The following is an 11,265-nucleotide window of genomic DNA, read 5'->3' as shown; positions in this document are numbered from 1 at the left end:
CTGTGTCTCTCTCTCTCTCTCTCTCTCTCTCTCTCTATCTCGCTCTCTCTCTCTGTATGTCTCTATGTCTGTCTTGCTGAGTGTCTCTCTGCGCTTCTCTCTCTCTCTCTCTCTCTCTCTCTCTCTCTCTCTCTCTCTCTCTCTCTCTCTCTCTCTCTCTCTCTCTCTCTCCTGTGTGCTGCTCCCCCCCTTCTCTGTCTCTCTCCACTCCACTATCTCCTCTCTCTCTCTCTCTCTCTCTCCATGTCTCTCTCTGTGCGCTGCTCCCCCCTTCTCTGTCTCTCTCTCCCACTCCACTATCTCTCTCTCTCTCTCTCTCCTCTCTCTCTCTCTCCTCTCTCTCTCTCTCCTCATCTCCTACTCTCCTCTCTCTCCTCTCTCTCTCTCTCTCTCTCCTCTCTCTCTCTCTCTCTCTCTGTCTCTCTATCTGTGTCGCTTTCACTCTGTCAATTTCAATTCAGTTACGTTCAATTGAAATAGTTTTATTGGCATGAACAAAAATATGCCATTGCCAAAGAAGTTTCCAGAAGTTACATGTATTACATATACATATTACATATTACAGATACATATCAAATACACAGGTGTCACATACGCAGGTTCTGTAATATACTGATGCAGTCCATTGTTTGATTGCTATACAGTACAATACAGTAGAATACAAAGTAATACAATTACTTCTCCCTAATTTTGGGACGTCATAGTGTGTGAGTCCCTCAGGCTGTGGCAGGCAGATACATATTCAGCTGCCAGAGGATCTGCTGTCCTTCCTCAAGGAGAACTGCCCAGTGTCTCTTCCCGGGGTTAATGTTAGGACGTTTATTTTCTTGGCCATTTCCCCATAGTGGAAATGTCTTACTGAAGAGATCTTTTCACAGCGGAGGAGGACGTGCATCTCTGCCTCCACCTCCCATGTCGAGCAGTGACCGCAGAGATGCTCCTCTGGGCAGCCATGTCTGTCTGTATCTTCCCTTTTTCTACTGCCAGGTGGTGGTCACTGAGCCTGTATTTGGTCAGGATCAGTCCCTGTTTCCTATCTCTAGAGAGTGGGGATATTCAGTCAATTTATATTCTCTGTTTAGAGTCAAATAACAATTCAGAGAGAATTACAGACACAAATAAACCAGAAAGAGGGACCGCAAAGCTGAAGTTGAGGAAGTACTCCAGGACAACGCCACAGGAGAGGCATGGCGTGTGTGGACTTTATGAATGAGACTGATAGACCATCCCAATGCGAGCCCAAGGGGGACTGGAGAAAGGGCGGCACGCCAATACGTGGAACATCGGCGGACCGTGCGGTGCACCCTTTCCCACATAAATACTATCAGATCCATCAGTCCTGAGAGAATGGATGGGAGTACCCTACAGAAGTGTTGTGAGCAGTTAAGCCCTTTATTCACTAAACTCTTTCAAGCATCACTGGACATTCAAATAAATCTCTCAGCTCTCTTGACAGTGAAGCTGAGTAGCATGGGTGTAAATCATACCCTCATAAGATGGATATACAACTTCCTTATCGCGAAGCAACAGTATGTCCACGCCCATGGAGAACAGTCATCTGTCATCAGCACTCAGACTGCGGTACCACAAGGTTGTGTCCTCTCACCTTTGCTCTTCACATTGTATACCAATGGCTGTGTTAGTCATTAGGATAATTGTACAGTGATTAAAATTTGCAGATGATGCGGCTCTGATCGAGGATGAGACCGGTTATAGAGCTGAGATTAACCACTTCTACTTCTGGTGCACTGATTTTTAAACACAAAGCGAAATAAAATTATCATTGACCTCAGAAGAAACTCCACTATGTCCCCTGTATTATTATTTTTTTTTAATTTTCTCCCCCAATTGTACCTGGCCAATTACCCTATTTTCCAAGCTATTCCAGTTGCTGCTCCACCCTCTCTGCCAATCCGGGAGGGCTGCAGACTACCACATGCCTCCTCCGGTACACGTGGAGTCGCCAGCCGCTTCTTTTTACCTGAAAATGAGGAGTTTCACCAGGGGGATGTAGCGTGGGGGAGGATCACACTATTCCCGCCCAGTCCCTCCCCCCGAACAGGGCGACCGACCGACCAGAGAAGGCGCTAGTGCAGCGACCAGGACACATACCCACATCCGGGCTTCCTACCCGCATACACGGCCAATTGTCGTCTGTAGGGAACGCCTGGCCAAGCCGGAGGTAACACGGGTTCGAACTGGTGAGCCCTGTGTTGATGGGCAACGGAATAGACCGCCACGCCAGCTGGGCACCCCCTCTCCCCTGTAACTATGAACAGTGTCACCATTGAAAGTGTACAAGAGTACATTTACCTGGGCAATGCTAACACCAATGCTAGGTTTGCAGAGGCTCAACAACGTCTCTACTTTTTCAGGAAACTTTGAAGTTTTAATGTGGACAGTATGCTGACACTGTTTTGCAAGACCTTCATTCAGAGCATATTGACCTTTCTTATTCAGTGTCGGGGGGGGGCATTGTCTGTACAAAACAAAAACACTGGACAGGGTTGTTAAACCTGGGCGGCAAGATAATTGGGGAACCAATGTGCAGTATTATGTATCATATCCTTTGTCCCAGCAGCATTCAGCTCTGATCACATGGTCTGAATTTTGCACTTTATGGCACTTCTTGAACTTGCACTTGACGTCTTATATCGATTTCCATAATGATGCTTTTTATGATGCTTTTAAAATGCTAATGCTTTATGGTATATTATGTGCTCTCGTGTATGGTCGTTGATATTTTTGATATTCTTTTATGCTCGTTTTGCAAAGCAAATTCCTCTAGGGCAATGAAGGTAGCGATTTCATTTAAAGAAAGATGAACTGATTCAACTTTGTTTTGTGACTTTCTTACCTGGATTATTGAACCTGCATAGTGGCGTTTCAGTCATTCAAATTAGTCTACTTTGGGTTTTTGTTTCATTTCTTCGATTGTTCGAAATAAAGATTTTTGACTGATTCATTATTAGCTTTGCAGAATTTTTTTTTTTTTTGCGGCATGGTGGCGTAGTGGTTAGCATGGTCACCTCACAGCAAGAAGGTCCTGGGTTCGAGCCCTGGGGTAGTCCAACCTTGGGGGCTGTCCTCTGTGTGGACTTTACATGTTCTCCCCGTGTCTGCGTGGGTTTCCTCCGGGTGCTCCGGTTTCCTCCCACAGTCCAAAGACATGTAGGTCAGGTGAATCGGCCGTACTAAATTGTCCATAGGTGTGTGTGTGTCTGTGTGTGTCTGTGTCTCGGCCCTGTGATGGCCTGGCAGCCTGTCTAGCAGGGTTCCCATGCATCCTGGAAATCCCGGAAATTTTGGAGTGGTTTTCCAATCATGGAAAACACCTCGAAAATTCCAAAACTTATCAAATGTTGTGGAAATAGTCACAAGATCGGGAAAATTATAGTTATAAAGCTGTAATGTTATAAAGTTCATCTGAGGTTACATTTTCAAATGTTCCCCTGAGCTCACAGCTGCAGCGCCACTGTGTTTGGAAGGCAAAACTGCATTAAACAGGCGAAACGAGACTTTTGATTAACACTGTGTTTATGGGACATCCACACACTTTGTGCATTTTTAGCATATGTTAGCATGCTCATTTTTTTACATGTACAACATCACTCTTAGGTGACCTGTGAGCAGCAGCAAATATGTATATAAGTCATCGGGATATGTCCTTGAAAAATCCCGGAAAATGATTTTCTTGAAAGAGTGGGAGCCCTACCAGGCCTTCCTGCTGCCCAGTGACTGCTGGGATGGGCTCCTGCGACCCTCGGTAAGGATAAGCGGTTTGGATAATGGATGGACGGATGAATAATTAGTTTCTTTCTGTTGTGTTGTTTTGAGTCGGTGCTGACTGGAGGCTGGTCGCTCGGCTTCATCATCAGCTGACCGAGGGGGCTGTTTTCAGGGTCCAGCTCTTATGTGTTTAGTGTTTTGAATGGAAGTACGTCTTTTGGACTTGATTTTAGATGTGTCCAAAATTGTGTCGCCCGTTTTTGTATGTTTAGCAGTAATGGGGAAACGTCCCAGTTGTGCTTGGCTTGCGTTGTTTGTTGTTTTCCTTGAATGTGGAGAGTTCTCAGACAGAATTCAGAGCGGAGGGCCTCTGCTGGGTGTTTGTCCCATGAGTCCTGCTCCAATCTACTGAGCGGGGCCCCGGATCTCACTTCCATACAAAGCTATTGGTAAAATTACATCATCAAATATTTTTGTCCAGGTTGTAATTGGAATGTTTATGTTGAATAACTTAGTGTTTAATTAATCTCTCTCTCGGTCTCTCTTTCTGTCTGTCTGTCTCTCTCTCTGTCTGTCTCTCTTTCTCTGTCCCTCTCTGTCTCTCTGTCTCTCTCTGTTTGTTTCTCTCTCTTTCTCTGTGTGTCTTTCTCTGTGTGTGTCTCTCTCTCTGTCTGTCTCTCTTTCTCCATCGCTTTCTGTTCTCTCTCTCTCTCTCTCTCTCGCTCGATTCATGAATGTTTAGACAGTAATTGTGGTTGAAAGACACCGAATTAACCCATGGTAACCCCAAAATGTCTACTCTTTCAATTCGTCTTGCTTCTACTGCAGTTTTGTTTTTCTCTCTCTCGCTCTCCTCACTCCGGATCTCTCTCGCTCTCTTCTCTCGTTCTCTGTGTCTGCCTCTCTCTCTCTGTGTCTGTCTCTCTTTCTCTGTCTCTCTCTGTCTCTCGTCTCTCTCTCATCTCTCTCTCTCTCTTCTCTCTCTCATCTCTCTCTCTCTCTCTCTCTCTCTCTCTCTCTCTCTCTCTCTCTCCGGATCTCTCTCGCTCTCTCTCTCTTCTCGTCTCTCTGTGTCTGCCTCTCTCTCGTCTGTGTCTGTCTCTCTCTGTGTCTCTTGTCTCTGTCTCTGTCTCTGTCTCTCTCTCTCTCTCTCTCTCTCTCTCTCTTCTCTCTCTCCCTCACTCCGGATCTCTCTTGCTCTCTCTCTCTCTCTCTCTCTCTCTCTCTTCTCTCTCTCTCTCTCTCTCTCATCTCTCTCTCTCTCTCTCTCTCTCTCTCTCTCTCTCTGTGTCTGTCTCGCTCTCTGTGTCCTCTTTCTTCTCTCTGTCTCTCTCTCTGTCTCTCTCTCTGTCTCTCCTCCCTCCCTCTCTTTGCGTTGACCCTCTTTCACTGTGTGTGTGACCCTCTTGAATTGAACAATCAGTTCGCTTTAGGGGAGCGATAGTCTATTAACTTGGTGGCGTGCTCCTCAGACTGGATTTTATCAACAGGCTGTCTGCAGCAGGGAGAAGAGATGGCGTCCAACATCCGTGATGGATGTGTGATCAGCGGGGTAGCGCAGCCGCGGCGATTTAAAATGCCGCGCACGTGAATGCAAATTAAAAGAAAACAGTTCATAAAGTAATCATGATCGGGGGGGGAACACATGACTTAAGTATGATGAATAAGTAAATATTTACCACACGCCTCCCATGGTTAATCAATTATTGTCCACGAGTCTAATTCGGATCAATTAAAGATAATGAAATAGTGGCCAAATAAAGAGAGGTTTGAACGTTGCTACCCCGCAGCAGCAAGACACATATCCTGGCCTCCTCCCGCTTCACCTCTCCCTCCGGTACTCGCTGGTCAGTGTCAAATGAACCAGAATAATGTTGGAAAAAGAAAAGAAATCTTGGGAAATGTCCGACGTTAACAGTAGGCGAGCACTTAGGGCCAATTATCCACACAACTGTACGATGTCCAGCTAGACTCATCAACATCATTATATTGACAAGGAGGCCATCTGCATGGTGATTATTAAAATGCAGCAACATAATTGAACGGGGAAGCTGCATTGAGAGGTACCAAGCGCTGACTGATGATAACGGTGATCTGTATCGATGAAGGTCGGGCTGACCGATGTCAAGTAATTCTTAAATCACATCTTTGATATTGGGAGACAATAAGTGCTGGTACCTTCTTTGAATACCTAATTAGGGTCCAAACGCTGCAGGTGCTGGAAACCTCTTGGAATTTGTATAAAGCGAGCAATGTTGTGTTTTGGCCAGTATCTTCTGAACTGTTTGTCATGGATTCTGTCGAACATCCAAAGTCTGTCTCACTTTCAATTTCCGTCATGTTGGATTTCTTGCCATTTTGATTTTATTTATTTACTTAAAAAACCCCCACTTTTTTCTGCAATTGCTCTATGGCCATTCATGTGGTTCACATTAAAATGGGATCATTTTGGCACTGTCCTTCCTGAAAGTCACCAGCAAATTACGGATAGATAAAATTTGGCTATTATCAACCAATAAACAATGTATGACTTAACACAAAATTGGCCATAATTCATTCATAATTGATTTAATCAAACCAACATTTAAAACACGTTGATGAGTCTTCACTGAGCTTACAAGAATGTTTTATTTCCACTCCAAGGGGCGCCATAAACACAAAAAGTTAAAATCTCATAATTGAATGCATGGATAATTAGGAAATTTTGTTAAAATTTTAATAGATCAAGTTCCGGTATGACGCGTGTTGAGTAGACGCATTTACAACTTGCTCCCGCGATCGTATTTTTATTTACCTTTTAAACCTCATCGTTTTCAATACAAACTGTGTGCAACAGGTTTATGAGTCGGTACTAACGATAAGGACTACACAACCATGTCCAAAGTAAGGGGGAAACAGTCGGAAAAAGACAAAGAATCTTTGTCTAATTCAATTCAATTCAATTTTATTGTCATTATAAACACTGTGCAGGCACATGTTAAAAATGAAATGAGGGCTGTGGCTTCACCAATCAGTGCAAGACAGACACAGACAAACACAGCAAACACAATATAAGATATACACACATGAAGACCAAAGCTAAAAATAAGTTAAAAGAGAGCTGGAGTACAAAATATTTAAAATATCTACAGACATTCAGTGGGTAGCCAGGTTCAGAGGGGCAACAGCTTGGCTGCTTGCATAACTATGGCTGGGATTAGCTTGCTACTGGAAGAACATAGAGCGGCTATCACGGCTGATTTCAAATTATCTGTGGAGTCTCTGGCATCCAAACTGGACGGCTTGAATTCCATTGTTGCAGACCATGGGCAGCGTATCGGCTCTTTGGAAGATAATGCTAATGACGTCAACCAACGTCTCCAACAATGTGGGAATTTATGGTCCGCTTTGCAGGGAGAGAACAAGTCACTGAAAGCTAAATTAGCAGACCTGGAGGGACGCAGTAGACTCCAAAACATCCAGACTATAGGTCTACCTGAATTGATAGAAGGTTCTTGCCCATCAGATTTTTTCCCCCAATTTCTCATTTATGTCTTCGGAACGGAAATCCTTGCTACACCCCCTGAGTTAGACCGGGCGCACCGGAGCCTTGAACCCAAACCTGCTGTGGGAGGGAGGCCACAACCTGCCATTCTATCCTTCCACCGCTTCCAAGTTAAAGACCTGGTAATCCATGAGGCTCGCAGACGAGGTGATCTGACCTACAACGGCTATAAGATCCGCCTTTATGGCAACTACAGCCCGGGCGTGTTAAAGCAAAAGCTGCATGACTGAGCTGTATAAGGCGGATATAAGCTGCAAAGTTCGTCGAAGGTTTGGACACAACTCCGTAAGCAAGTGAACTGACATACGCTCCTGTTGTTATTATTGTGCCGTTTATGGCTGACTTTTTTTCCTTTCTTTCTTTTCTTCTTAGTTTCTTCTAACAATTACCAAATAGCTGACTAACTGCACTCAGGACAAGTGTGCGTTTATCTTTATTCCTTTTAATGGCGTAGTCATGTATTTGTCTTTATTTATCAGATTATTACAGAACTCTTTTTTGAAATAGGCCACGAGAGCAATGGACTTTAGCTGTTATTTTGACGGGAGTTGAAAGACAACTGGTACTGCTTCACATAGACTTAACAGTCACCTCCCTTCCAATTTTGTCTTCGCTTTGGTAATTGTATAATCTTTTTTAAAAAAACACATTATTTGCCTGACTAACTGGAAGTAAGGGGAAGAACACGACATATAATTACATATTTCCGTACTGCTCCGACCGTCTTTAAGCCTTCCTTGAGATATGTTCAACATGTTATTATAATAGCAAGGTTTCAACAACTTAAAAGATCCTGCATATGCCTGGTGCAAGTGCTTTAATGTCTCGTTAGAGGTATTTGAAAAAGTTCAGCTCTTGTTTTGTTTTGTTTAAGTTTGTCAACGTAAGGTGGGAGTAAAGCGAAAGCGATAGAGTTGAGGAAGTATTAAGGTATGCTGACCAATGTATCAGAGTGTTGTTTGTTGCTGTTTTCTGCAGCAACTGGGTTAGGGTTGGGGTTAATGGGAGGGTTTGGGTGGAGGGAGGATTGTATGTTCAATGTTTTGTTAGTTAGATTTTCTGTTATGTTTTTTTTTTATTCATGGTTTCTTTGCTGTTACTTGTGTGCTACTTCTTTAACTCAGCAGGCTCAACCCAGTCAGGTGCTATTCCCTTAGTCTCAATCCTGCTAAACAGGTGGTGGTGCGAGTCATGGGGATGAACGCATGAAGGAAAGACACTTGGCCAAACATCCAAAGTATCACTTAATGTTAAGCTCTAACACCTTGTCACTGCCAAGTGGCGCTTTAAGATTTATTAGCTGGAATGTCAAAGGGCTGAATTCTCCTGTGTAACGTATCAAAGTCATCAACCGTTTAAATCATTTAAACGCCAAAATTGCCTTTCTACAGGAAACCCATCTCAAGCCTTCAGATCACCATAAACTTCACAGAGGGTGGGTAGGCCAACTTTACCATTCATCTTTTTCAAGTAAGGCCCGTGGGGTTGCAATTCTTATTCATAAGTCAGTCCCATTCTCCATGTCTAAGGTTATATCAGAGCCCAACGGGCGCTTTATTATTATTCTAGGGAAAATCTGTGGTAACAGTCTGACTTGGGCAAATGTGTATGGTCCAAACTGGTACAATGAGGACTTTTTCAAAAACTTCTTCTTCTCTCTTCCTGACTTAAATTCCTGTCAGCTCATCCTCGGGGAGATTTTAACTGCTGCCTCGATCCTTCACTTGACCGGTCATCTAACAAGCCCTTTGCCCTATCTAAATCATCTACTGTCATCCCGCTATTTATGGAGCAATATGCAATCTCAGATGTTTGGCGCTTTCTTAATCCTAGCGCCAAGCAGTTCTCTTTCTTCTCTCCTGCCCACGGTACTTTCTCTCAAATAGATTTTTTTCTCATTGACAACAAATTACTCTCCTCTGTTAGTTCATGCTCTTACAGCCCTATAGTAATATCAGACTATACAACGGTCATAGTTGACATCTCCCTTCCTGGCAGATCCTTGTCACGATCCCCTTGGCACTTTAATTAATTTCTACTCACAGATCCCGATTTTATCAATATTATTAGCAATAGCATTGACACATTCATCTCGACTAATGTTAGTCAATCTGTATCTGCTACAACAGTTTGGGAGACATGCAAAACCTACCTGTGAGGAGAAATCATATCGTATGCTGCTTACCAGAGAAAGATTACCTTTGAAAAGAGTATTAGTCTGTCCAAGGCTATGTCAGAACTGCAGACTAGGTGTGTAGACTAACCTGACTCTGATCTTTTTAAAGAATTACTAATGAAAAAGGCTGAATTTGACATCCTGGCCCCTAATAAGGCAACAGAATCACTGCTAAAAACACGCCATAATTATTATGAATTTGGAGATAAACCAAGTAGATTACTTGCTCATCAAATTCCGCAAATCATCTTCATCAGTGCATATTACCCAAATGAATACTGCAGATGGAATAACTATTAATCCTCAAACCATCAGCAACCAATTCAGGGACTTTTATGCTTCATTATATACATCTGAGAGCACATATGATAAGACCCAATATGAAAACTTTTTTAGGTCTTAGACATCCCTTCCATAGATCCTGAAATATCTGCTGGGTTGGATGAACCCTTCACAGTTGGTGAACTCAAAAGTGCTCTAATGCTGATGCAGAATGGGAAATGCCCAGGCCCGATGGCTACCCCGCCGAAGTTTTTAAGACATTTTCTGATGACTTATCCCCATTGATGCTAAATATGTTTAATGACTCATTAGAATCTGGCATACCCCCTACATTACATCAAGCTGTTATCTCTCTTATACTAAAAAAGGATAAAGATCCTCTTCTTTGCAGTAATTACCACCCCATCTCTTTGCTATTAACAGATGTCAAGCTTTTTTAGCTAAGATGCTGGCAACACCTCTAGAGCCTGTCCTGGTGGCTAGTATTTCCACAGACCAAACGGGGTTTGTTAAGGACAGACACTCTTTTCATAATGTCAGACGGCTATTTGATATATTATACTCACCTTCATCCTCAGATTCCCCGGATTTGGTCATTTCTGTGGATGCCGAGCTGGCATTTGACCGTGTGGACTGACCATATCTGTTTTATGCACTAAAAAGGTTTGGTTTTGGTGATAAATTTATTTCATGGATTAAACTTTTATATACATCCCCCCTAGCTTGCGTCCGCGCAAACAATGATTATTCTGATTATTTTCCCCTCAAACGTGGAACTTGTCAAGACTACTCACTTTCTTCGCTACTGTTCGCCGTTGCCATCGAACCACTGGCGGTTGCTCTCAGGTCTAGTCAGATGCAGGGCATCTCAAGGGGAGGCTATGAGCATAAACTGGCCTTATATGCTGATGACCTTTTACTGTTTATCTCTGATCCAGACAGATCTATCTCACCAGTGTTTGATTTGTTGAAGGAGTTTGGGCAAATTTCGGGTTATAAGCTAAATCTTCATAAAAGTGAACTCATGCCCATTAATGCTGCAGCTACAGTGTACCCCCTTTCAGAATTGCCATATAAGATCTCTGGAAAGTTTTAGATACCTTGGTATATGTGTAACTAGGAACTATTCAGATTTGTTTAAATGTAATTTCTCCCCTCTACTTTCTCGACTGACTCAAGACTTCCACCGATGGTCTCTATTACCGCTGTGTCTTGATGGCCGGCTAAATTGTATAAAAATGAATGTGCTTCCCAAATTCCTATATCTCTGTCAGTGCATACCTGTTTTTATCCCAAAGCATTTTTTTCCACTCACTTGATAGTTTGTTTTCTCAGTTCATATGGGGGAAAAAATCCTTGGATTAGTAAAGATGTCCTACAAAAGCCAAAAGAATTGGGTGGTCTTGCGTTACCCAACTTTTTATTTTACTATTGGGCTGCAAATATTCTCAGTATTTTGCACTGGTGTGATACTAACAGTCAACCCCCACTGTGGTTGCAGATTGAGGATGCCTCATGCAGTTCCTCCTCCCGG

The sequence above is a fragment of the Lampris incognitus genome, chromosome 19 (genome assembly GCF_029633865.1).
Source record: "Lampris incognitus isolate fLamInc1 chromosome 19, fLamInc1.hap2, whole genome shotgun sequence".
Taxonomy (NCBI): domain Eukaryota; kingdom Metazoa; phylum Chordata; class Actinopteri; order Lampriformes; family Lampridae; genus Lampris; species Lampris incognitus.
The sequence above is the reverse complement of the archived record's forward strand: the minus strand, read 5'-3'. Positions refer to the sequence as shown.